Source organism: Physeter macrocephalus, chromosome 6 (genome assembly GCF_002837175.3).
Source record: "Physeter macrocephalus isolate SW-GA chromosome 6, ASM283717v5, whole genome shotgun sequence".
Taxonomy (NCBI): domain Eukaryota; kingdom Metazoa; phylum Chordata; class Mammalia; order Artiodactyla; family Physeteridae; genus Physeter; species Physeter macrocephalus.
In genome coordinates, this window is record NC_041219.1 from 98,772,919 (window position 1) to 98,799,547 (window position 26,629).

Below are 26,629 nucleotides of genomic sequence, written 5' to 3' on the forward strand. Positions count from 1 at the left end.
CAGACGAATGGATAAAGAAGATGTGGTACATATATACAATGGAATATTACTCAGCCATAAAAAGTAACGAAATTGGGTCATTTGTAGAGATGTGGATGAATCTAGAGACTGTCATACAGAGTGAAGTAAGTCAGAAAGAGAAAAATGAATATTGTATATTAACGCATATATGTGGAATGTAGAAAAATGGTACAGATGAACCAGTTTGCAGGGCAGAAATTTAGACACAGATGTAGAGAACGTATGGACACCAAGAGGGGAAAGCGGTGGGTGGTGGCGGTGGTGGTGTGATGAATTGGGAGATTAGGATTGACATGTATACACTGATGTGTATAAAATAGATGACTAATAAGAACCTGCTGTATATAAAAAAAAAAAGTATTGTATGCTCAATCCTTAAAACATTCAAGTCTCAAACTTGTACCAGGAACCCACAAGCTGGGAAAGCTACATAGACCCCAAGGTAGACATATACTACAATGCCAACTTCAGATCTTTTGACAGAGAAAAACAGAAAAAGAGCAGCCCAAATAGAAAAAGAAAACTGAATTATTCAAGGAATTTCCCCCATTCTCTAGGTTCAGCAAGCCTACACAATGCCTTCTCAGCAGGATTTCATAATTGGTATGGATCAATAACTTTGTATATCCTCTTCTTCTCTTCTCTAAATGGGCATTTATTGCACTTATACTGTCCCTAATACTATGTATTTTATATATATATATATCTTTTGTTATCTTTTTATTTTCAACCTTTATTATTATGTTCTACATGTTTCTTGAAAAATATGTAGAGATATTCATCTCCTCAATTTGATATTCCTCTAATCTTGATAAGAAACACCAGCCCTCTAATAAAATTTAATATATGGCTAAGCAGGATTCATTCCTTACATTTTACATTTATTGTTTATGTAGAATTGTTCTCATTTTTTCCCACCTTGATCAGGTTTCCTAGTGTGACATTGCCACCCTTTTGCATTCTGAAGTTCTTCCATGTGTCTCCATTTCTCTAGTGATTATTCTCCCATTTAAAAAAATCATATTTAAACTGTATTCCTCTACTACTTTTAAAATTAAATAAGTTGCAGTTAAAGATGGCAATGTAGAGGGATCCTGAACTCACCTTCTCCCATGGACACACTGAATCTACAGCTACACACAGAACAATTTCTTCTAAAAGAACCCCCCACCCCCCCAAAAAAAAACCAACTAGCCAAGAGCCTCCCACACACTGGCCAAATTAGAAAAAACCCACATTGAAGCAAGTAGGACAAGCTGAGACTCAATCTCAGATTATGCTGAGACACCATAAACCCCACTCCAGGTGCAGCAACCCACAATCAGGAAGGAAATTACTACAAGTTTCTCCATGAAGAGCTAATGGTTTGAACCTTATATTTGGTTCCTGAACTTCTAAGACCTGCAACTGAGAGATGAGCCTCCCAAACATCAAGATTTGAAAGCCAGTGAAGCCTTTGTCCATGAGATCTACAAGACTATAGTAAACTGAGAAACAGTTCTCAAAGTGTTTGCACAAGCTCCACAAGACTACTCCCCAGGGCCTAGAGCAGAGGTAGCCCACTGACATACCCAATCTTTCTGTGAAAGAAGCCTATTAGTTTATCTTCATAGATGTGACCTGAACAGGTTTCTAATTAAACTCATATCTAAGAGCAGACTGTAATCCTCTCCAGAGACCTCAGAGTCTAGGCACTATCTTCATGCTCTCCCTCTGCCTTGCTCCCAGAGATGAGCCTGTACACACATCTGTGCCCCAGTTTTTGTGGTTTCTACCCCTTGTCTGCCTTGCTCTGGTAGCCAATGGGCCTTACATTCGTAGGTCCTATAGCACTATAACAAATGGAGAAAGAATTCTTAACCAGTTATTCCCCCAGGGCACAGCACAGAGGTAGCAGACTGAAACATACCCCAATGTTTCTGTGAGAGAGGCTTATTTGCTTATCTTCAATCTTCAGCCTTAGAAACAGGCTTCTTATTTGACACACATTTAGAGACAGACTGAAATACTTTTCAAAGACCACAGAGACCAGCAGGTGCCATCTTTGCACTTTCCCTCTGCCTTATTCTAGGTTGTCACAAAGAATGTCACTTGTTAAATCAGTAAACAAAGGATGTTGCAGCCATCAAGCTGTCAGCTACTGCAGCCTCCCCAACCCCCTGCACCCACAGGTGCACCCTGAGGGATTCAGGATGGAGAAAACAGGATACTGGACCTAGACAGTTAAGATGCATATCAAAGGAATGATTTCAATAAGCGCAGACACTTGCATCTTCCCACACATAGAAAAGTGCTATATTATTAACTTGAGATGTCTGGTTTTTCTTTAATTAACAGTAATCCTTTGATGTTCTGTTTGTTTTTGCAAAAACTCCTATATATCCTGGCTCTTCCCTTACCTCTAAGGAACAGTTCCTCAGAGCTATCTGAGAGGCTGTCCCCTGGGCTTAAGTCCTCAGTATGCCTGCCGAATAAAACATAATTCTCAATTTTTAGTTTGTGCATTTTTTTCAGTTGACATTGGTATCTCCCAGAAAAGAGTCTGTGCACACATCTGGCACCCTGACTTTTGAGGCTGCTGCCCAAAGGACACATCTCTTGATAGCCTGGCTCTGGTGGTCAGCAGTGCTTGTTTTCACAGGTTCAATGGGATGGTAGCAAACAAAGAAACAGTTCTCAACTGGCTATCACACCAGGTCTCAGAGCAGAGGGAGCAGAAAGAAATTCCCATCTTAAAGTTTTCTCATGGAAGAGGTATATTTGCGTACTTTAAAAGCTGTTGGCTGAGGGTCCAGCTTCCAATCAGACTAAATCTATGTTTTAACTGAGATCTTCCCCTGTAGGAACCTGGTGGTTTTGGCACACCCTCAACTGGGAGCCACTAAAAATGAACTAGGTTGCTTGGACAATCACAAAGGTTTGAGAGACAACAAAGACCTAGGGTGAGGTCAAAACATAGTGATCATCCCCTGCATGTGGCCACTCCTTCAAGACTAGGAGAGGTAGCTGTTTTCTCTAATGCATAAAAACCAACAAAGAGTATCAAGGAAAATGAAGAAAGAAGAATATTTTCCAGATGAAAGAAAAAGATAAAGCCTCAGAAGAAGACCTTAATGAAATGGAGATAAGCAATTTAGCTTATACCTTACAAAATAAGTCATAAAACTACTTGCTGAGGTCAGGAGATCAGCACATGAGCTAAGTGAGAATTTCAACAAAGAAACAGAAAATATAAGAAAATACCAAACAGAAATCAGAGCTGAAGAATACAATAACTGAACCGAAAAATACAATAGAAAGGTTCAACAGAAGACCAGATTAAGCTGAAGAAGTGATCAGAAGACTCAAAATAAGGCAAAGGAATTCATCAAATCAGAGTAGGAAAAAAATAAAGGAATGAAAAAGTGAAAATAGCGTAAGGGACTTATGGGACAATATCAAGTGGACCAATATTCACATTATAGGGGTCCAAAAATGAAAGGAAGAAGAAAAAAGGGCAGAAAACTGGTTTGAAAAAATTATGGCCAATTAATTCCCTAACGTGGGGAAGGAAACATCCCTCCAGACCCAAGAAGACAGTAAAGTTCCAAATAAGATGAATCCGAAGAGACTCTCAACAGGACACATTATAATTAACTTATCAAAAGTTAAAAACAAGGAGACAGTCTTAAAAGCAACAAGAGAAAAACAACTTGTTAAGTATAAGGGAACCCTCATAAGACTATCAGCAGGTTTTTCAGCATAAACTTTGCAGTCCAGAAAGGAGTGGCACAATATATTCAAACTTTAGGAAGAAGAAAAAAAACTACCAACCAACAATACTCTACCTGGCAAATTTGTTCTTCAGATTAGAAGAAGAGATAAAGAGTTTTCCAGAAAGGCCAAAACTAAAGGAGTTTTTCACCACTAGGGCCTTAAAGGAAATGTTAAAAGAACTTCTTTAAGATAAAACAAAATAACAGTAATTAGTAACAGGAAAATATGTGAAAGTATAAATCTCACTGGTAAAGGTAAATATGTAAAATTTATAATAATCTAATGTTGTAAGGGTGGTTAATCACTTATAAAACTAGTATGAAATTTAAAAGAGAAAAGTAGTAAAAATAACAACTACAGTAACTTGTTAATAGATACACAAGATAAGAAGAAGTGACATTGAAAAGAAAATGGGGGAGGGAAATAAAAATGTAGAGCTTTTATCTTGAGCTCAAGATGGTGAAGTAGAAGAATGTGGACTCATCCCTTCTTATGGAAACACCAAAATCACAACTAATTGCTGAACAACCATGGACAGAAAAATGCTAGAACCTACCAAAAAAGATACCCTACAGCCTAAGACAAAGATGAAGCCACAATGAGAGGTTAGGAGGGGCACAATCATGATAAGATCAAACACCATACCAGCCAGGTGGGTGACCCATGGACTGGAGAGCAATTGTGCCACAGAGGCCCTCTCACAGAAGTGAAAGTCCTGAGCCCCATGTCAGTCTTCCCAGACTGGGGGTCCAGCAATGGGAGGAGGAGCTCCCAGAGAATCTGGCTTTGAAAGCCTGTGGGGTTTGATCACAGAAAATCCATGGGACTGGAGGAAACAGAGACTCCATTCTTGAAGGGGCCACAGAAGGTTCTGTGTGGACCAGAACCCAAGGGAAAAAAAGCAGTGACCTCATAAAAGACAGGGCCAGACCTACCTGCTAATATTGGAGGGTATCCTGTAGAGGCAGGGGTGGCTGTGGCTCACTGTGGGGACAAAGACACTGGCAGTGGCAGTTCTGGGGAGTATTCATTTAGTGTAAGCTCTCCCAGAGGCTGCCATTAGCCCCACCCAAAAGTGTTGGGTGCCCCAGGCCAAACAACAAACAGGGCAGGAACACAGCCCCACCCATCAGCAGACAGGCTGCTTAAAGTGTTCTTGAGCATGGCCCTACCCACAAGAGGGACAAGACCAAGCTCCACTCACCAGTGGAGTCCGTTTATCAGGAAACCTCCACAACCTCTTACACACCCTCAACCACCAGAGGACAGAGAAGCAAGAACTACAATTCTGCAGCCTGTGGAACAGAAACCACAATCACAGAACGTTAGACAAAATGAGAAGGCAGAGGAATACCTCCCAGATGAAGGAACAAGATAAAACCCCAGAAAAACAACTAAGAGAAGTGGAGATAGGCAATCTGCTGGAAAAAGAATTCAGAATACTGATAGTGAAGATGATCCAAGATGCTGGAAAAAGAATGGAGGCAAGGATTGAGAAGGTTCAAGAAATGTCTAGCAAAGACTTAGAAGAATTAAGAACAAACAAACAGAGATGAACAATACAATAACTGAAGTGAAAAATAGGCTAGAAGGAATCAATAGCAGAATAACTGAGGCAGAAGAACGAATAAGTGACTTGGAGGACAGAATGGTAGAAATCACTGCTGCAGAACAGAATAAAGAAAAAAGAATGAGAAGAAATGAAGACTGCCAAAGAGATCTCTGGGACAACATTAAATGCACCAACATTTGCATTACAGGGGTCCCAGAAGGAGAAGAGAGAGAGAAATGACCTGAGAAAATATTTGAAGAGATTATAGTCGAGAACGTCCTTAACACGGGAAAGGAAATAGCCACACAAGTCCAGGAAGCACAGAGAGTCCCAGGCAGGATTAATCCAAGGAGAAACATGCCAAGACACACAGTAATCAAACTGACAAAAATTAAAGATAAAGAAAAAAATACTAAAAGCAACAAGGGAAAAGCAACAAATAACATACAAGGGAACTCCCAAAAGGTTAACAGCTGATTTATCAGCAGAAACTCTGCAGGCAAGAAGGGAGTGGCACAATATATTAAAGTGATGAAAGGGAAAAACCTACAACCAAGAATACTCTACTGAGCAAGGCTTTAATTCAGATTCAATGGAGAAATCAAAAGCTTTACAGAGAAGCAAAAACTAAGAGAATTCAGCATCACCAGACGAGCTTTGCAACAAATGCTAAAGGAACTTCACTAAGCAGAAAAGAATACACCACAACTAAAAACTGGAAAATTACTAATGGAAAAGCTCACTGGTAAAGGCAAACAAACAGTAAATATAGGAAATCATCTGTACAAAATATGGTATCAAAACCAGCAATTGTGAGAAGAGGAGAGCACAAATGCAGGATATTGGAAAGGCATTTGAAATGAAAAGACAAGCAACTTAAAACAATCTTGCTTATATATAGACTGCTATATCAAAACCTCATGGTAAATGCAAACTGAAACTACAATAGATACACACATAAAGCAGAAAAAGCAACCCAAACACAACACTAAAGTTAGCCATCAAATCACAAGAGAACAAAAGAGGAAGGGAAGAAAAAAGACCAACAAAAACAAACACAAAACAATTAACAAAATGGCAATAAATACATATATATCAATAATTACTTTAAATGTAAACAGATTAATTGCTCCATCCAAAAGACAGAGACTGGCTGAACAGATACAAAAACAAGACTCATATATCTTCTGTCTGCAAGAGACCCACTTCAGATCTAGGGACACATACAGACTGAAAATTAGGGGATGGAAAAACTGTTCCATGCAAATGAAAATCAAAAGAAAGCTGGAGTCACAATACTCATATCAGACAAAATATACTTTAAAATAAAGACTTTACAAGAGACAAAGAAAGACATTACATAATGATCAAGGGAACAATCCAAGAAGAAGATATAAGAATTGTAAATATATATGCACCCAAATAAGAGTACCTCAATATATAAGACAAATATTAACAGCCATAAAGGGAGAAATCGACAGGAACACAATATTAGTGGGGTACTTTAACACCCCAATTTCATCAGTGGACAGATCATTCAGACAGAAAATCAATAAGGAAACACAGGCCTTAAATGACACATTAGACCAGGTGGACTTAACTGACATTTACAGAGCATCCCATCCAAAAGCAGAAGAATACACATTCCTCTCAAGTGCACATGAAACATTCTCCAGGATTGACCACTGGGCCACAAAGTGAGCCTCAGGAAATTTAAGAAAACTGAAATCATATCAAGCATCTTTTCTGATCACAGCACTATGAGATTAGAAATCAACTAAAAGTAAAAAACGGTAAAAAAACACAAACACATAGAGACTAAACAATATCCTACTAAACAAACAATGGAAAGAGGAAATCAGAAAAATACCTAGAGGCAGTTTAGACGGTCTGGAATAAAAAGAAGTTTGGTGGTCACAGAGAGGGGGTCTGGAAAGCACCTGGCAAGCGGCTCTCCAGATTAAAGAACTTGACTGAAGTTACGGAACTTCTGGGTAGAGAGGCTTAAAATTTGGATGCATACCGTTTCTCTAAAAGGATCTTGGTTCACGAGTCAGGGGTTGGGCTGAAGCTCCTGTGATGGGAGCTCTGAGTCCAAACCACTGGACTAAGTGAGAACCTCAGACCCCAGGGAATATTCATTGGAGTGAGGTCTCCCAGAGGTCCTCATCTCTGCACCAAGACTTAGCTCTACTCAACAGCCTACAAACTCCATTGTTGGAAGCCTCAGGCCAAACAACCACTAAGACAGGAACAAAATCCCACTCACAAAAAAACAAAATGAGATGGCAAAAAAATATGTCACAGATGAAGGAGCAAGGTAAAAACTTATAGGACCAATAAATGAAGAGAAAACAGGGAATCTACCTGAAAAAGAATTCAAAGCAATGATAGTAAAGATGATCCAGAATCTCAGAAATAGAATGGAGGCACGGATTGAGAAAACACAAGAAATGTTTAACAAAGATCTAGAAGAACTAAAGAACAAACAAACAGAGATGAGCAACACAATAACTGAAATGAAAAATACACTGGAAGGAATGAATAACCAAGGCAGAAGAACAAATAAGTGAGCTGGAAGACAAAATGGTGGAAATAACTGCTGAGGAGCAGAATAACGAAAAAAGAATGAAAAGAATTGAAGACAATCTCAGAGACCTCTGGGGCAACACTAAACGCACCAACATTTGAATGATAGGGGTCCCAGAAGAAGAAGAGAAAAACAAAGGGTCTGAGAATATATTTCAAGGGATTATGGTGGAAAACTTCCTTAATATGGGAAAGGAAATAGTCACCCAAGTCCAGGAAGCACAGAGAGTACAATAAAGGATACACCCTAGGGCAAACACACCAAGACACATATTAATCAATCTAACAAAAATTAAATTCAAAGAAAAAAATATTAAAAGCAGCAAGGGAAAAACAAAAAGTAACATACAAAGAAGTCCCCATAAGGTTATCAGCTGATTTTTCAGCAGAAACTCTGCAGGCCAGAGGGAGTGGCAGGATATACTTAAAGTGATGAAAGAGAAAAACCTACAACCAAGATTACTCTACCCAGCAAGGATCTCATTCAGATTCAATGGAGAGGTGGGAAACACAAGAGAAGAAAAAGACCCACAAAAACAAACCCAAAACAATTAAGAAAATGGTAATAGGAACATACATATTGATAATAACCTTGAATGTAAATGGATTAAATGTCCCAACCAAAAGATACTGACTGGCTGAATGGATACAAAAACAAGACCCATATATATACTGTCTTCAAGAGACCCACTTCAGAATGAGGGACACATACTGACTGAAAATGAAGGGATGGAAATAGATATTCCATGCAAACGGAAATCAAAAGAAAGCTGGAGTAGCAATACTCATATCAGATACATAGCCTTTAAAATAAAGACTGTTACAAGAGATAAGGAAGGATATTACCTAATGATCAAGAGATCAATCCAAGAAAAAGATATAATAATTATAAATGTTTATGTACCCAACAAAGGAGCACCACAATACATAAGGCAAATGCTAACAACCATGAAAGGGGAAATCGACAGTAATACAATAATAGCAGGGGACTTTAACACCCCACTTACACCAATGGACAGATCATCCAAAGAGAAAATAAATACAGAAACACAAGGTTTAAATGACACAATAAACCAGATAGGTTTAATTATTATTTACAGAACATTCCACCCTTAGGTGGTAGAATACACTTTCTTCTCAAGTGCAAACGGAACATTCTCCAGAATAGATCATATCTTGGGTCACAAATAAAGCCTCAGAAAATTTAAGAAAATTGAAATTGTATCCAGCATCTTTTCTGACCACAATGCTATGAGACTGGAAATCAATTACAGGAAAAAGACTACAAAAAACACAAATACATGGAGGCTAAACAGTACAGTATGAAATAACCAAGATATCACTGAAAAATCAAAGAAGAAATGTAAAAATACACAGAAACAAATGAAAACGAAAACTTGCCCCCTAAAACCTCTGAAATGCAGCAAAAGCAGTTCTGAGAGGGAAGTTTATAGCAATTCAATTTCACCTCAAGAAACAAGAAAAATCTCAAATAAACAATCTACCCTACACCTAAAGCAACTAGAGAAAGAAGAACAAAGAAAATCCAAAACAGTAGAAGGAAAGACATCAGCAAAGATCAATAAAACTAAATCTGGTTCTTTGAGAAGATAAACAAAATTGAACCCTTGGCCAGACTCATCAGGAGAAAAAGGGAGAGGTCGCAAATCAGTAAAATTAGAAATGAAAAAGGAGAAATCACAACTGACACCACAAAACTACAAAGGATTATAAGAGACTACTACAAACAACTATATGCCAATAAAATGGACAGTCACAAAGAAATGGACAAATTCTTGGAAAGCTACAATTTTCCAAGACTGAACATGGAAGAATTAGAAAGTATAAACAGACCTATCACAAGTAACGAAATTGAAACTGTAATTAAAAATCTTCCAACAAACAGAAGTCCAGGACCAGATGGCTTCACAGGTGAATTCTATCAAACATTTAGAGAAAACCTAACACCTATCCTTCTCAAACTCTTCCAAAATACTGCAGAGGGAGGAACACCCCCAAATTCATTCTACGAAGCTACCATCACCCTGATACCAAAATCAGAAAAAGATATCACACACAAAAAATTATAGACCCATATCACTGATGAACATAGATGCAAAAATCCTGAACAAAATACTAGCAAACAGAATCCAACAACATATTAAAAGGATCATACACCATGATCAAGTGGGATTTATCCCAGGGATGCAAGGATTCTTCAATACATGCAAATCAATCAATGTGATACACCATATTAACAAATTAAGGAATAAAAACCATATGAAGTTGTGTTGGGAAAACTGGACAGCTACATGTAAAAGAATGAACTTAGAACACTCCCTAACACCATACACAAAAATAAACTCAAAACAGATTAAAGACCTAAATGTAAGACCGGACACTATAAAACTCTTAGAGGAAAACATAGGAAAAACGCTCTTTGACATAAATCACAGCAAAATCTTTTTTGACCCACCTCCTAGGGCAATGAAAATAAAAATAAAAATAAACAAATGGGACCTAATTAAACTTAAAAGCTTTTGCACAGCAAAGGAAACCATAAACAAGACGAAATGACAACCCTCAGAATGGGAGTAAATATTTGCAAATGAAACAACAGACAAATGATTAATCTCCAAAATATACAAACAGCTCATGGAGCTCAATATCAAAAAACAAACAAGTCTCAAATTCTTTTTAAAGACTGAAATAATATCAAGCATGTTATCCAACTACAATGGTAGTAAACTAGAAATCAATTACAAGCCGAAAACTGGAAAATTTAAATATGTGGAGATTAAACAAAATGCTCCTGAACAACCACGGGTTAAAGAAGAAATCAAAAGAGAAAAAAATATCTTGAGACAAAAGAAAATGGAAATAACAACATAACAAGACTTAAGGGATGTAGCAAAAACAGTTCTAAAAGGGAAATTCATGGTGATAAATGCCTACGTCAATAAACAAAAGATCTCAAATAAAGTAACTTTACACCTCAAGGAACTAGAATGAGAACGAACTGAGCCTACAGATAGATGAAATAAAATAACAAATTTCAGAGCAGAAATCAATAAAATAGAAAATGAAAAGATTAATAAAACTAAGAACTGCTTTCTGGAAAAGATAAAACAAAATTAACAAACTTATTTAGATCCAACAACAACAACAATTAAAAGAAAGGACTCAAATAATAAAATCATAAATGAAAGAGGAGACACTACAATTGATACCACAGAAATACAAGTGAACATAAGACAGTACTCTGAACACCAACGAAGTGGACAACCTAGAATTTATGGAAAATTCCTAGAAACTACAACCTACAAGACTAATCCATGAAGAAATAGAAAATATGAACAGACTGATAATTAGTAAGAAGATCAAATCAGTAATCAAGTACTTCCCAAAAAGTCTAGGACCAATGACTTCACTGATGAATTCTACCAAATATTTAAAGAAAGTTAATATAAATCCTTCTCAAACTCTTCCAAAAAACAGAAGATGAGGAAACACTTCAAAACGCCTTTTATAAAACCAGCATTACCTTGATACAAAAACCAGACAAGAACACAAGAAAAGAAAATTACAGGCCAGTAACCCTGATGAACATAGATTTAAAAATCCTCAACAAAATATTAACAAACTGAATTCAACAATACATTAAAAGAATCATATAGCATGATCAAGTAGGATTTATTCCAAGGATAAGGATGGTTCAACATAACACAAATCAGTCAATGAGATATACTATATTAACAAAATGAAGGGTAAAAATCATATAATCATTGATATGAACGCAGAAAAAGCATTTGCAAAAATTCACATCCATTTATGTCTAAAAATTTGTAACAAACGGGTATGAAGAGAATGTACCTCAACATAATAAAGGCCATGTATGACAAGCTTACAGCTAATATCACATTCAATGATGAAAAGCTGAAAGCTTTTTCTCCAAGATCAGGAACAAGAGAAAGATGCCCACTCTCACCACTTTTATTCAACATAATATTGGTAATATTTGCTAGAGCCAATGGACAAGAAAAAGAAAAGAAAAAGAAATAAAAAGCATTCAAAACTGAAAGGAACAATTAAAATGGTCTTTATCTGCTTATAACATAATATTATATATAGAAAACACTAAAGATTCCACTGTTGCCAAAAAAACTGTACAATAAATAAATTCAGGTAAAGGATACATAACCATATAGAAAAATAAGTTGCATTTCTATACACTAATAATGAACTGTCAGAATAAGAAATTAAGGAGACAACCTTATTTACAATTGTATCAAAAAGAATAAAATACCTAGAAATAAGTTTAACCAAAGAGGTGAAATACCTGTACACTAAAAACTATAGGACATTAATAAAAGAAATTGAAGACACAAATAAATGGGAAGATAGTCCATGATAATGGATTGGAATAATTAATATTGTTAAAATGCCCATTCTAGTCAGAGTCATCTGCATATTCAATGCAATCCCTGTGAAAATTCCAATGATATTTTTCACAGAAATAGAAAAAAAATTATAAAATTGGTATGGAACCACAACAATACCCAAATGGCAAAGACAATATTGAGAAAAAAGAACAGAGCTGGAGGCATCATATTTCATAATCTCAAACAACATTAAAGATATAGTAATCAAAACAGTATGATATTGACATAAAAACAGACACATAGACCAATGGAACAGAAAAGAAAGCCCAGAAATAAACCCATACATATTTGGTCAATTAATTTATGACAAAGGAGCCAGGAATATACAATGGAGAAAGGACAGTCCTTTTAATAAATAGTGCTGGGAAAACTGAACAGCCACACATAAAAGAATGAAAAATGGACCCCTATCTTATATCATACATAAAAATTAACTCAAAGTGGGTTAAAGACTTGAATATAAGACCTGAAACCAAAAAACGAGTAGAAAAATACACAAGTGGCAAAATCTTTGACATACATCTTGGCAATGATTTTTTGAATTTGACACCAAAAGCAAAGGCAACTAAAGGAAATATAAACAAGTGGGACTACATCGAACTGAAAAGCTTTTCACAGAACAGAAAGCCATCAAAAAATTGAAAAGCTAACCTACTGAATGGAAGAAAATATCTGTAAATCATGTATCTGATAAGGGGTTAATAGCCAAAATATATAAATAACTCATATAACTCAAAGTGAAAAAACAACAATCCCACTAAAAAATGGGCAGACAACCTGAACAGACATTTTTCCAAAGAAGATCTACAGGCAGCCAACAGGTACAGAAAAAGATGCTTAACAAAATGAATCAACAAGGAAATTCAAATCAAAACCACATCTGTGAGAATAGCTAGCATCAGAAACATAAGTAAAAAGAAGCCTTGGCAAGGATGTGGAGAAAAGGGAACCCGGGTGCACTGTTGGTGGGAATGGAAATTGTTCAGCTGCTATCGAAAAACAGAATGGGGTTTCCTCAAAAAAATTAAAAATAGGGTAAATCCTGAGTTCTCATCACAAGGAATTTTTTTCTATTTCTTTAATTTTGTACCTATATGAGATGATGGATGTTCACTGTACTTATTATGCTAATCATTTCATGATGTATGTAAGTCAAATCATTATGATGTATACCTTAAACTCATACTTGCTGTATGTCAATTATATCTCAATAAAAACGGAAGAAAAAATTAAAAATAGAACTACCATATGATCCAGCAATTCCACTTCTGGTATTTTTCCAAGGAAAAGAAGACACTAACTCAAAAAGATTATCCTCACCACCATGTTCACTGAAGCATTATTTACAATAGCCAAGACATGGAAACAACCTATGTGTCCATCAATGGATGAATAAAGAAGATGTGGTATATATATATATATATATATATTTATATATTTATATATATATATATTTATATATATATATACACACACACACACACACGGTATACTATTCAGCCATAAAAAGTAAGGAAATCCTACCAACTGCAACAACATGGATGGACCTTGAGGGCATAATGCTAAGTGAAATAAGTCAGGCACAGAAAGAAAAATACCGTATGATCTCACTTATACATGTAATCTGAAAAAAAATTCATAAATAGAATAGATTAGTGGTTGCTAGAGTTGGGGGGTGGGGTATGGGCAAAATTAGGGAAGGTGGTAAAAATGTAGAAACTTCCAATTATAAAATAAATAAGTCCTGGGTATGTAATGTACAGGATGGTGACTATAGTTAATAATACTGTATTTTATATTTGAAAGTTTCTAGACAGTATATCTTAAAATTTCTCATCCAAAGAAAAAGAATTTGTAACTGTGTGGTGATCCATGTTAACTAGACTTATTGTGGCGATCTTTTCACAGTGGGCACACATATCAAATCACTATGTTGTACACTTTAAATAACTGTTATATGTCAATTATACCTCTATAAAAATAATAGTTTCCTTTTCGAGGGTGGCAGCGAGCACAGACAGAGCACCATGAAGGCCTCGGGCACACTTCCAGAATACAAAGTGGTGGGGTGCTGCCTGCTGACCCCCAAATGCGGCATGTCTCCCCTCTACTGCATGCGAATCTTTGCACCTAATCATGTTGCCAAGTCCTACTTCTGGTACTTTGTGTCTCACCTGAAGAAGATGAGAGAGTATTCAGGGGAAATTGTCTACTGTAGACATGTGTTGGAGAAATTTCCCCTGCGGGTGAAGAACTTTGGCTTCTGGCTGCGCTATGACTTCCACAGCACTGAAAGTACCGGGACCTGACCACAGCCAGTGCAGTCACCCAGTGCTACCGAGACATGGGCGCCTGGCACCGTGCCTGGGCCCACTCGATCCACATCACAAAAGCAGAAGAGATCGCAGCCAGCAAGTGCTGTCGACCAGCAGTCAAGCAGTTCCATGACTCCAAGATCAAGTTCCCACTGCCCTACCAGGTTCTCTGTTGCCAGCACAAGCCACACCTCACCACTAAGAGGCCCAACACCTTCTTTTAGATGCAGGCCCTCCCTGTCCCCAGGTCTGCCCAAATAAAACTCATTGGGAAAACCGGAAAAAAAAATTATTATATCCTCCAAGATGTTCTTCTTTCCTATTCCATTCCACATCCAACATAAGGATCTTGGAATACCCCTAATTACCCGTGCCCCACTATCTGCCATCCAAGAGGAGTTTTTGTTTGGTTTGATTTTTGGTTTTGGTTTGCTTGTTTGCTATCTCTTCATTAATTCTGCCTCAGTAGGAATTACCTGTCCCAAAGTTTCCCAACCAGTAGGCAGGTATAGCTCAGCTCCTCTACTGCTCCAATCCCTTTCTTCCTCTCTTATTGTGACTCCTGCCTTGGTCTCTCTTGTAAAATTTAAGATTTTAGCCAGGGTTCCACTATGCCTTTAGCCCTGTCTAGGCATCACAAATTAAAAGCTGATGCCTGCTCTACCTAAAGAACTCATAGCACCTGATACCCTTCAGGTTCCACCAGTGAGCTTATTTTCTTTTCTGACTTGCTCTAGACACATTCAAGCTGCCATAGATGTAGAGATTGTTTTTTAAGGATTCTAACCTGCTCATGATTCGTTCTTTAAGAGGATATATCTATATTATTCTTACTTAGGAAATATGAGTTATTTAAAGGAGTAACAGGATAGCATCTAATATTACTGACCACACTCCCTTCCTTGAAAATCTCTCCCATTTTTCTTTCCTATGACACCATTCTTTGAGTACTCCCAAATCTCTCTAGCAGCTCATTTTCTCTCTCTTTTTTGATGGTAAACAATATTTATTTTCACTGATTAGCAAACAAAAGGAAAATTATTAATATATAATTCAGTTTTGTTTATTCTGATTTTATTTACTGTATTAATTACTGAAATCTAACAGAATCTTGGAAAGCAAACTTTTAATGGAAATAGTTGATTTACAATATTATTTAGTTTAGGTGTACAGCATAGTAATTCAGTATTTTTGCAGATTATACTCCGTTATAAGTTATTACAAGATAATGGTGCTAATTACCTGTGCTATACAATACACCCTTGTTGCTTATCTATTTTATACTTAGTCATTTGTATCTCTTAACCCCACACCCCTAATTTGTTCCTCCCTGCTTTCCTATCCCCACTGGTAACCACAAGTTTGTTTGCTATATCTATGAGTCTATTTCTGTTTTGCATATGCATTCATATGTATTATGTTTTAGATTCTACACATAAATGATATCATATACTATTTTTCTTTCTCTGCCTGACTTATTTCAGTAAGCATAATATCCTCTAGGGCCATAGGGCCATCAACATTGCTGCAAATGGCTAAGTAATATTCCATTGTGTGTGTGTGTGTGTGTGTGTGTGTGTGTGTGTGTGTGTGTGTGTATCTCCCACATCTTCTTTATTCATTACTTTGTTGATGGGCACTAGGGTTGCTTCCATGTCTTGGCTAGTATAAATAGTGCTGCTATAAATTTCGGGGCACATGTTACTTTGCAAATTAGTGTTTTCTTTTTCTCCTGATAGATATACTAAAGTGGGATTGCTGGAAATGTTAATTCTATTTTTAGTTTTTTAAGGAACTTCCATACTGTTTTCCATAGTGGCTGCACCAATTTACATTCTCACCAACACTGTACAAGTGTCCCCTTTTCTCCACATCCTCTCCAACATTTGTTATTTGTAGACTTTTTGATGATAGCCATTCTGACAGGTGTGAGGTGATATCTCATTGCTGTTTTGATTTGCACTTCTCTAATAATTAGTGATGTTGAGCATCTTCTCATGGGCCTGTTGGCCATCTGTATGTCTTCTTTGGAAAAAAATTCTGTTCAGGTCTTTGATCATTTTTTGATTGGTTATTTGGTTTTTTTGATATTGAGTTGTATGAGCTGTTTACGTATTTTTTTGATATTAATCCCTTGTTGATTGCATCATTTCTAAATATTTTGTCCCATTCTGCTGGTTGGCTTTTCGTTTTGCCAATGGTTTTATTTGCTGTGGAAAAGGTTTTAAATTTAATTAGGTCCCATTTATTTATTGTTGATTCTATTTCTTTTGCCTTCGGAGACATACCCCCCAAAATATTGCTACAATTTATGTCAAAGGGTATTCTGCCTATGTTCTCTTCTAGGAGTTTTATTGTTTCATGTCTTACATTTAGGTCTTAAACCATTTTGAGTTTATTTTTGAATACGGTGTGAGGAAATATTCTAATCTCATTATTTTATGTGTAGCTGTCTAGTTTGGCCAGCACCACTTGTTGAAGAGACTCTCTTTTCTCCACTGTATATTCTTGCCTCTTCTGTCATAGATTAATTTATCATAGTTCTGTGGGTTTCTTTCTGGGCTCTCTATTCTGTTCCATTTATCTATGTGTCTGTTTTTGTGCCAGTACCATGCTGTTTTGAATACTTCAGTTTTGTTGTATTCCCTGAAGTCTGAGAGGGTAATTCCTCTGGCTTTGTTATTTTTCTCAAGATTGCTTTGGCAACTCAGGGTCTTCTGTGGTTCCATACAAATTTTAGGATTATCTGGTCTAGTCCTGTGAAAAATGTCATGAGTGTTTGATAGGGATTACATGAAATCTGTAGATTGCTTTGGGTGCTATGGCCATTTTAACAATATTAATTCTTCAAAGCCACAAATGTGATATCTTTCCATTTCTTTGTATCATGTTCAATTTCCTTCATCAATGTTTTATAGCTTTCAGAGTATAGGTCTCTCATCTTCTTAAGTTTATTCCTAGGTATTTTATTCTTTTTGGTGTGATTTTTAAATGAGATTTTAAAAAATGTTCTCTTGTATCCTGCCACCTTGCTGCATTCATTAGTTCTAGTAGTTTTTGTGTGAGACTTTAGGGTTCTCTATATAAAGTATCATTTCATCTGCAACTAATGACCATTTTACCTCTTTCCTTCCAATTTGGATAACTTTCATTTCTTTTTCTTGTCTGATTTCTGTGGCTAGGGCTTCCAGTACTATGGTACATCAAAGCAGCAAGAGTGAACATCCCTATCTTGTTCCTGAATTTAGTGAGATGGCTTTCAGTTTTTCACCATTGAGTATGACATTGACCATAGGTTTGCCACAAATAGGCTTTATTATGTTGAAATATTTTCCCTCTATACCCACTTTGATGAGAGTTTTTACCATGAATGGATGTTGAATTTTATCAAATGCTTTTTCTGCATATATTGAGCAGATCATGTGATTTTTTATCTTTCCTTTTGCTAATGTGATATACCACATTGGTTGATTTGCAAATGTTGAACCATCCTTTTGAACCTGGAATGAATCCAACTTGATTATGGTGTATGATCCTTTTTATATATTGTTGGATTTGGCTTGCTAATGTTGTGTTGAGGATTCTGCCATGTATATTCATCAAAAATATTTGGCCTGTAATTTTCTTTTTTGTACTGTCTTTGTCTGGTTTTGGTATCAGGGTAATGGTGGCCTTGTAGAATGAATTTGGGAGTGTTACCTACTCTTCCATTTTTTGGAATAGTTTGAGAAGGATAGGTATTAGTTCTTCTTAATATGTTTGGTAAAATTCCCCTGTGAAGCCATCTTGCCTTGGACTTTTATTTGTAGGGGGTTTTTCAAGTTACAGATTTTATTTCACTCCTAGTGATTGGTCTGTTAAAGGTGTTTCTTCTGGACTCAGTCTTGGCAGGCTGTATGTTTCTAGAAATTTGTCCTTTCTTCGAGGTTGTCCAATTTGTTGGCATATAACTGTTCAGAGAATTCTCTTATAATTTCTTTGTATCTCTGTGGTATCAGTTTTTATTTCTCCTGTTTCATTTCTTGTTTTGTTTATTTCAGTTTTCTCTCTTTTCTTCTTGGTGAACCCAGCTAAATGATCATCAATTTTGTTTATCTTTTCAGAAAAACAGCTCTTAGTTTAATTGATCTTTTCCATTGTTTTTTTAATCTCTATTTTCTCTCTGATCTTTATTATTTCCTTCCTTCTGCTGACTTTGATCTCTGTTTTTCTTTTTCTAATTCTTTTAGGTGGTAGGCTGTTTGAGATTTTTGTTTCCTGAGGAAATCCTGTATCACTATAAACTTCCTTCTTAGAACTGACTTTGCAACATCCCATGTATTTTGAAAAGTTTTGTTTCCCTTTTTATTTGTCTCAAGGTACTTTCTGATTTCCTCTTTGATTTCATTGTTTATCCATTTGTTTTTCAGTAGCATGTCATTTAGTCTTCACGTGTTTGTTCTTTTCCCATATTTCTTTCTGTAGTTGATTTCTAGTTTCATCCAGTTGTGTTCTGAAAAAAATGCTTGATGCAATTTCTATCCTCTGAAATTTGTTGAAGCTTGTTTTGTGGTCTAGTATGTGATCTATCCTGGAGAATGTTCTGTGTTCAATTGAAAGGAATGTGTATTCTGTTGTTTTTGGATGTATTATCCCATAGATATCTACTAAGTTTAACTGGTCTAGTGTGTCCTTAAGACCACTCTTCCTTTATTGATTTTCTGTATGGATAATCTGTCCATTGATGTCAGTTAGGTGTTAAAGTCCCCTACTATTATTATATTATTGTCCCTTTCTTCCTTTAAGTGTTAGTATTTGATTTATATATTTAGGTGCTCCTGTTTTGGGTACAAATATGTTAACAAGTATAATATCCTCTTCTTGTTTGATCCCTTTATCATTATATAATACCCTTCTTTGTCTTCTGTTATATTCTTTGCTGTGAAGTCTCTTTTGTCTGATATGAGTATTGCTACTCCCACTTTCTTGTTGTTTCCATTTGCATGAAATATAATTTTCCATCCCCTCACTTTTATTCTGTACATGTCTTTTGCCCTAAAGTGAGTCTCCTGTAAGCAGCATATTGAGGGTCTTGGTTTTTACCCAATCAGCCACCCTATGTCTTTTGATCGAACACTGACATTTAAAGTAATTATTGATAGGTATGTACTTATTGCCACTTTATCACTTGTTTTCCAGTTGTTTCTGTAGTTCTCTGTTCATTTTTTCTTTTTGTTTCTACCATTGTGGTTTCATGAGTTTCTTTAGTAATTCCTTGGTTTCCTTGCTATTTGCTTTTTGTGTAGCTATTATAGGCTTTTGACTTGTGGTTTCCATGAGGATCACATATGTTGACCCATAATTATATCTACAGTAAGTCCCCTACATACAAATGAGTTCTGTTCTGAGAGCTTGTTCAGAAGTCCAATTTGTTTGTAAGTCCAACAAAGTTAGCCTGGGTACCCAACTAACACAATCAGCTATACAGTACTGTACTGTAATAGGTTTATAATACTTTTCACACAAATAATACATAAAAAGCAAACAAACACAAAAGTAAAGAAAACATTTTTAATCTTACAGTACAGTACCTTGAAAAGTACAGTAGTACAGTACAACAGCTGGCATACAGGGGCTGGCATTTAGTGAACAGGCAAGAAGAATTACTGACTGGAGGAGGGAGAGGAGGTGGGAGATGGTAGAGCTGAAGGATGATCAGCCATAGGAGTGGAGGGCAAGCTGCAATTTTACACATGCCTGACATTGATGACAAAATTCTGGTTCCTTGCTGGATTCAATTCTATCTACCCTCTTGAACAAAAGATCCAGTGATGTCTGGGGGGTAGTAGCTCTTTTTTTCTCATCATAGATGACACAGTAGCACTGGATTGCATTCTGAACGGCTGCTGCAACTTTCATGTACTAAGTTCGGGTCCTGTGCCTCAAAAACTAACAGTGCCTCCTCAAATAAAGAAAATCCCCTTACCAAATTTCCTGCATTGTGAATCTCTTTGGTTCTTCAGTTACTTCTTCTTCCTCTTTTCTCTCTTCATCCTTTCTCTGGGCTTCTAATTCTATTGTTATTGCGTGGTGCTTCTTAGCAGTACCAGCTACATCACCACTGCTTTTATGCTTGCTTCCAGACATCCTGGGCTTGAAATAAAGACACTGTACTACTATACTCTATACAGTACTGTAAAGTACACAAAAGCACAACCACTTTTAGAAGACGCATGCATGTGACAATGTATGCCAGACACATGAACTAATTTATGTGATTGGACACGTGAATGCATATTCACATCTTTGAAAGTTCTCAACTTGAAGGTTCGTATGTAGGGGACTTACTGTACTTGTTTTAAACTGACAGTCATTTAATTTCAAACACATTTTAAAATATCTACATTTTTTACTCCCTTCTCTTACATTTTGTGGGGTTTTTTTATGTTATATTTTACGTCTTTGTGCTCATTCCTTAACTGTTTATTGTTTCGTGTCCTAGTATGTGGCCTATCCTAGAGAATGTCCCATGTGCTCTTGAAAAGAATGTGTATTATTTTTTGAATGACTGAATCATACATCCTTATTATGAGCAGGGATTACAACTTAGGTAACCAATGTTTATATATGTTTTAGTATTGTTAAATATATAACTATTTTCACCTATAACACAATTAAACCTAAAGAAATTTCATCTTGGAATAAATTTTATAGGACTTATAGAAAGAACTTTGAATGCATCTATATTGGTTTGACTAAAATAAGGCACATTACAGTTTCTGAAATGTTAATTTTATTTCTCAATCTAAGCTATAATTTCCCCAGAGTAAAAAAAATATATTAAAAAAAAGTTACCCTAAAAAGAAAATTTTCAGAAAGAGCTAACCTTAAATCAAAGTATATTTCAAATACTAAAATAAGACATGATAATACAACTTGCTTAATTGGAAAGATAATGTAAGATGTACTTTACCTCACCACTTCCAAAGTCCCATGATTGCTTAGAACACAATTCTTCCAAAGGGATATTACCCCTAAGGGTTTTAAATAAGACAGTATTAGAGTGTGTTTTATTTCCTCTGAAAATTATTGTTCTAAATTATGATTCCCAAAGTTGGTTAAAGATCAGAATTATAAGAGAACTTTTTTAAAAGATAAGGATTCATAAGCTCTATCTTAAGGAGCTTATTTATTTTGTGTAGGTCAAACTTAATATTTTGTATTTTAAAATCACCCTTGGGCTTCCCTGGTGGTGTAGTGGTTAAGAATCCACCTGACAATGCAGGGGACATGGATTCGATCCCTGGTCCAGGAAGATCCCACATGCCACAGAGCAACTAAGCCCATGTGCCACAACTACTAAGCTTGCACTTTAGAGACCACAAGCCACAACTACTGAAGCCCTCATGCCTAGAGCCCATGCTCTGCAACAAGAGAAGCCACCACAATGAGAAGCCTGTGCACTGCAATGAAGAGAAGCCCCTGCTCACTGCAACTAGAGAAAGCCCATGTGCAGCAATGAAGACCCAATGCAGCCAAAAATAAATAAATAAATAAATAAATAAATAAGGAAAAAAAAACCCCTCAAGTGATGAGGATCTTCACACAGGTTTGGAAGCCATGTTCTAAATCACTTTCAAAAAATATGTTTTAAAATTCAAGTTTCAACATCCTGTTTTTCATTCATAAGTTTCTGAATATTTGGAGGTTTGACAACAAAGAACCTAAGTTGTTGATTTTATTAAATAAGTGGTGAATCTATTTTTTAATTAATTTGTTGTGCCAATGCCATAAAAATGGCAACTAATAATTCTTTGTATTAATAGATATTTTACATATTTCCATAAGAAAGTACTTCCAAAATAAAAATCTATTCTAATTCATGATTTTCAATTACGAAGATCTGATTAAATCATAATTGTTACTGAGAAAATTAGGCATATTCTAAAACTACAAGTTTTCTTTAATTTCCTATAATGTCAGTCCCATAAATTGTTGATATGCTTGTTTATGCCATTAACATTTGAATTCCATTACTCCCTTGTTCTGATTCTATATTAACCAAGCAACCTTCCCATGGCAAGCTGCCAAAAGGTAGAAAATATTCAGTAAGAAAATTATGCCAGTAAGCATTCCTATATATGTCACCTTTCTATTTCTTATTATAAATTAATAAATTGACATTCTGGTGGGTAAATAAATTTCCTGAACACATAAGTCAGTTTTCTCAAATCTAATTAACACTATGATTCAGATAAGAAGATATTTTTGCACTGGTGAATATGAGGACCAAACTCTCAGCTAGGGTGATATTACCAAGGTCTGACAATTGATTTTTGAGGCCAGTCTGCCCACCCTCAGTCAGCATTATGCCTACCTCACTTTGTACCAGTTTAATCCTTAAACAAGCATTATATTAGATCCCAATTTGCATTCCCCAAATTTACCTAAAAACTTACATATGGTTCACTGAATATTTCTGGTTTTTTTTCTGGGATGTCTTCTCTTGGTAATCACTTTCAAATTTTCCTTTAAAAATAAAAGTATGCATTGAAATAAAACTTTAGCATAGACAATTTCTATTTTTTAATTTGAAGTTTATTAGCATGACCCATATAGAGGGATGCCACTGGTCCACAATGTCATATAATAGAATGTCATTCTATTTTTAATTTCATGTTCCTCCAAACACACCCCCCCACACGGATATTCATTAAAACTGAAAACAAACAAACAAAAAGCCCCAATAGATTATTACACTTTCCATCTATAACACCAACCTTTTTTATCAGAGCTGGCTGGGTAACAATCCTTCTCAAAAAATGTACTAAAATTCTTTATTTCATTATTGTTGTACTCTTTCTGACAATTCTTGTTTGGTCGACACTTTTCTGGAAAACTTGATTTATTAAAAGTAGAATTACTAGAAGTCAACTCTGGATCTGTAAAAATACTTCTAATGCATCAATCAGTGAAATGGTTTTTATCAGAACTAATGACTGCACTGTCATAACCACACTTGTCAAAGGTTTTCTTCATCTTCTGTTGATCTATGTTTAATAAGTTGATCATATTTTCACTAATAAAAGAGTCACAATTATCTGATAGAAGGCTTGGGGTTTGCTGGTTCATATCTTCATTAGAAAATTTTTTTCTGTTTTCTCCCCAAATATGTTGTAATGAATTTTTTTCAGTAATGAAGTCTGACTGTCTTCTTTCATCCATGCTTCCACAATATTCACCTACAACTATAGCAGGTCTCCTAGTAAGGAAATTTCTGTTTTCTGGACTTTAGGATAAATAAAAGCATATTTAGCAAGGAAAGCATAGAGCATTCTCATTTAGAAACACGTGAAGTTAAATTCTTACAGAACATATTGAGTAGCTGCTAACATTTAAGTAGACCATGTTTACATTTTTAAAATTTAAATAAATAATACTGCTTTGGGTGGAAATTTGTCTAATATCCTCTTCTAATACCTTAGTGAATATAAAAATAATCTACACTTAGTTTAGTACTGCAACATGAAAAACTAGTATGTGGTTCAATTTACTGTTTTATTAACAAAACAAAATATGACCAATCTATAGTATCTTCCATAATAACGTCTAGAGAATTACCTAAGCAAACACTGTACATAAATGCCACTCCATTTAACCAGAGAAAGACACTTTGAAGACTGTTCAGAAAAAATAATTACCCTTAGTGTTAAAATGTCAAATAAAATTGTTATGAGAACATTAAATCAGATATTTCTCAACCTAACAAGGAACTCAACCTAACAAACTATCTCTGAAGTTCCCAAGGAAGAGCAATATAACTACAAATGCATACGTAATAAAGCCAAGAGATAAGATGGATTAGATGAAAATGTTAGACAAGACAGCTTGAAAATTCCCTTCTAATGCATAATTATTATAAATTATTATAAATCATAATTCTAAGTTATGTCCAACTTGTATTAAAGAATCAAAGTTATCTGGAAAGTAATTAGAAATCAAGGTATTATGAATTTTGTTGCCTTTGACTATCTACAAATTTACTTTGGGTTGGTTTTGTTCCAGAGATTGGAGGTACCAAAGAAATTTAGAAGAAACATAGACTGCTGAAATTCTGATTGAGATCCAATTTTATTTGTAATTAATTTATTAAATATTTAATGAGCAAATACACCTACTCTGTTCTAGGCAGTGAGCCATGTGTTGGGGACAGAGAGATAAAATATTTCAGTTTGGTATTAAGGAGAGAGAGATGTTTTGTCCATGAATGCACACAGATCATTATCCTACATTATTTCTCAATATGGGTCTTATTGGTATTTTGGGCAGAAAAATGCTACTCTGTTATTACCAAAAGGCATAACCTATAGTATGCAATAATATACACCATTAACACCAGAGAAATTTCTATTACTCTAAATGAGAAAATAAATTTAAAAGCACTTAGTAAGTTAGAAAGCATACTACAAAATGTAAATCATCATTTTAAAAGGGTATCTTAAGCATTCAGACTCAGGATAATCACTAACTCAAAAGATGTGGGCAATACAGAAGTGTATAGTGCACAGTCATTGCTCACAAGAAACAGTCTAGAAGAGGCAAGAAAAAATTAGAAAGTGAAAAGTGCTATCCTACAGTAAATTGTTACTATAGTACATAGAAAGAAGAAATTCTTTTGATTGAGAAAAATCAGGCAGGTGGCATTTGAGTTGGGGACAAAATGTTGGGAAGAATTGTTACTTGTACAAATGACAGAGAGAAATGATGCTAAAAATTTAAAAGTCTTATTAAGACAAATCCATCCAGTTTCTTTAACAATTTAATTTTTCCTATAGATAAATATAAAATTCTTGAAAATTATGTACCAAAATAGGGATAAATTTATTATCTCAATAAAGAGTATTCAACAGATATTTAATGTATGCCTACTATGTGGTAAGGAGACAATGCAGCTTATATTCCAGTGAACAAATATATTAAACAAATAAGATAATTAACCATTAATAAGTACAATGAATAAAATAAATAAAGAATTAAACAAATAAAGATAATTATAGTGCCTTTACAAATGCTACAAAATCACGTAATGGAATAACATGTCGGAGGTCCTGTTTCAGATAGCTTGGTCAGGAAAGTCCCTAATAAGGAAGTGATAAATAAGCTAAAAGTACAGAATGGTTAGACATGTGAAGAAAGGAGTAAGCACACCCTGGGGAATGGAATAATAACAAATGCACCATTTATCTATGTGTCTGTTTTTGTGCCAGTACCATGCTGTTTTGAATACTTCAGTTTTGTTGTATTCCCTGAAGTCTGAGAGGGTAATTCCTCTGGCTTTGTTATTTTTCTCAAGATTGCTTTGGCAACTCAGGGTCTTCTGTGGTTCCATACAAATTTTAGGATTATCTGGTCTAGTCCTGTGAAAAATGTCATGAGTGTTTGATAGGGATTACATGAAATCTGTAGATTGCTTTGGGTGCTATGGCCATTTTAACAATATTAATTCTTCAAAGCCACAAATGTGATATCTTTCCATTTCTTTGTATCATGTTCAATTTCCTTCATCAATGTTTTATAGCTTTCAGAGTATAGGTCTCTCATCTTCTTAAGTTTATTCCTAGGTATTTTATTCTTTTTGGTGTGATTTTTAAATGAGATTTTAAAAAATGTTCTCTTGTATCCTGCCACCTTGCTGCATTCATTAGTTCTAGTAGTTTTTGTGTGAGACTTTAGGGTTCTCTATATAAAGTATCATTTCATCTGCAACTAATGACCATTTTACCTCTTTCCTTCCAATTTGGATAACTTTCATTTCTTTTTCTTGTCTGATTTCTGTGGCTAGGGCTTCCAGTACTATGGTACATCAAAGCAGCAAGAGTGAACATCCCTATCTTGTTCCTGAATTTAGTGAGATGGCTTTCAGTTTTTCACCATTGAGTATGACATTGACCATAGGTTTGCCACAAATAGGCTTT

General features: G+C 35.4%; 1 protein-coding gene and 1 pseudogene across 1 annotated transcript in view; one reads left to right on the forward strand and one right to left on the reverse strand.

The window, feature by feature from the left end:
• The window catches only part of REDIC1 (regulator of DNA class I crossover intermediates 1), an 85,053-nt gene that overhangs the window by 20,656 nt on the left and 37,768 nt on the right, over nucleotides 1-26,629 (reverse strand).
• On the forward strand, nucleotides 14,388-14,899 carry LOC102982340 (60S ribosomal protein L18a-like; annotated as a pseudogene).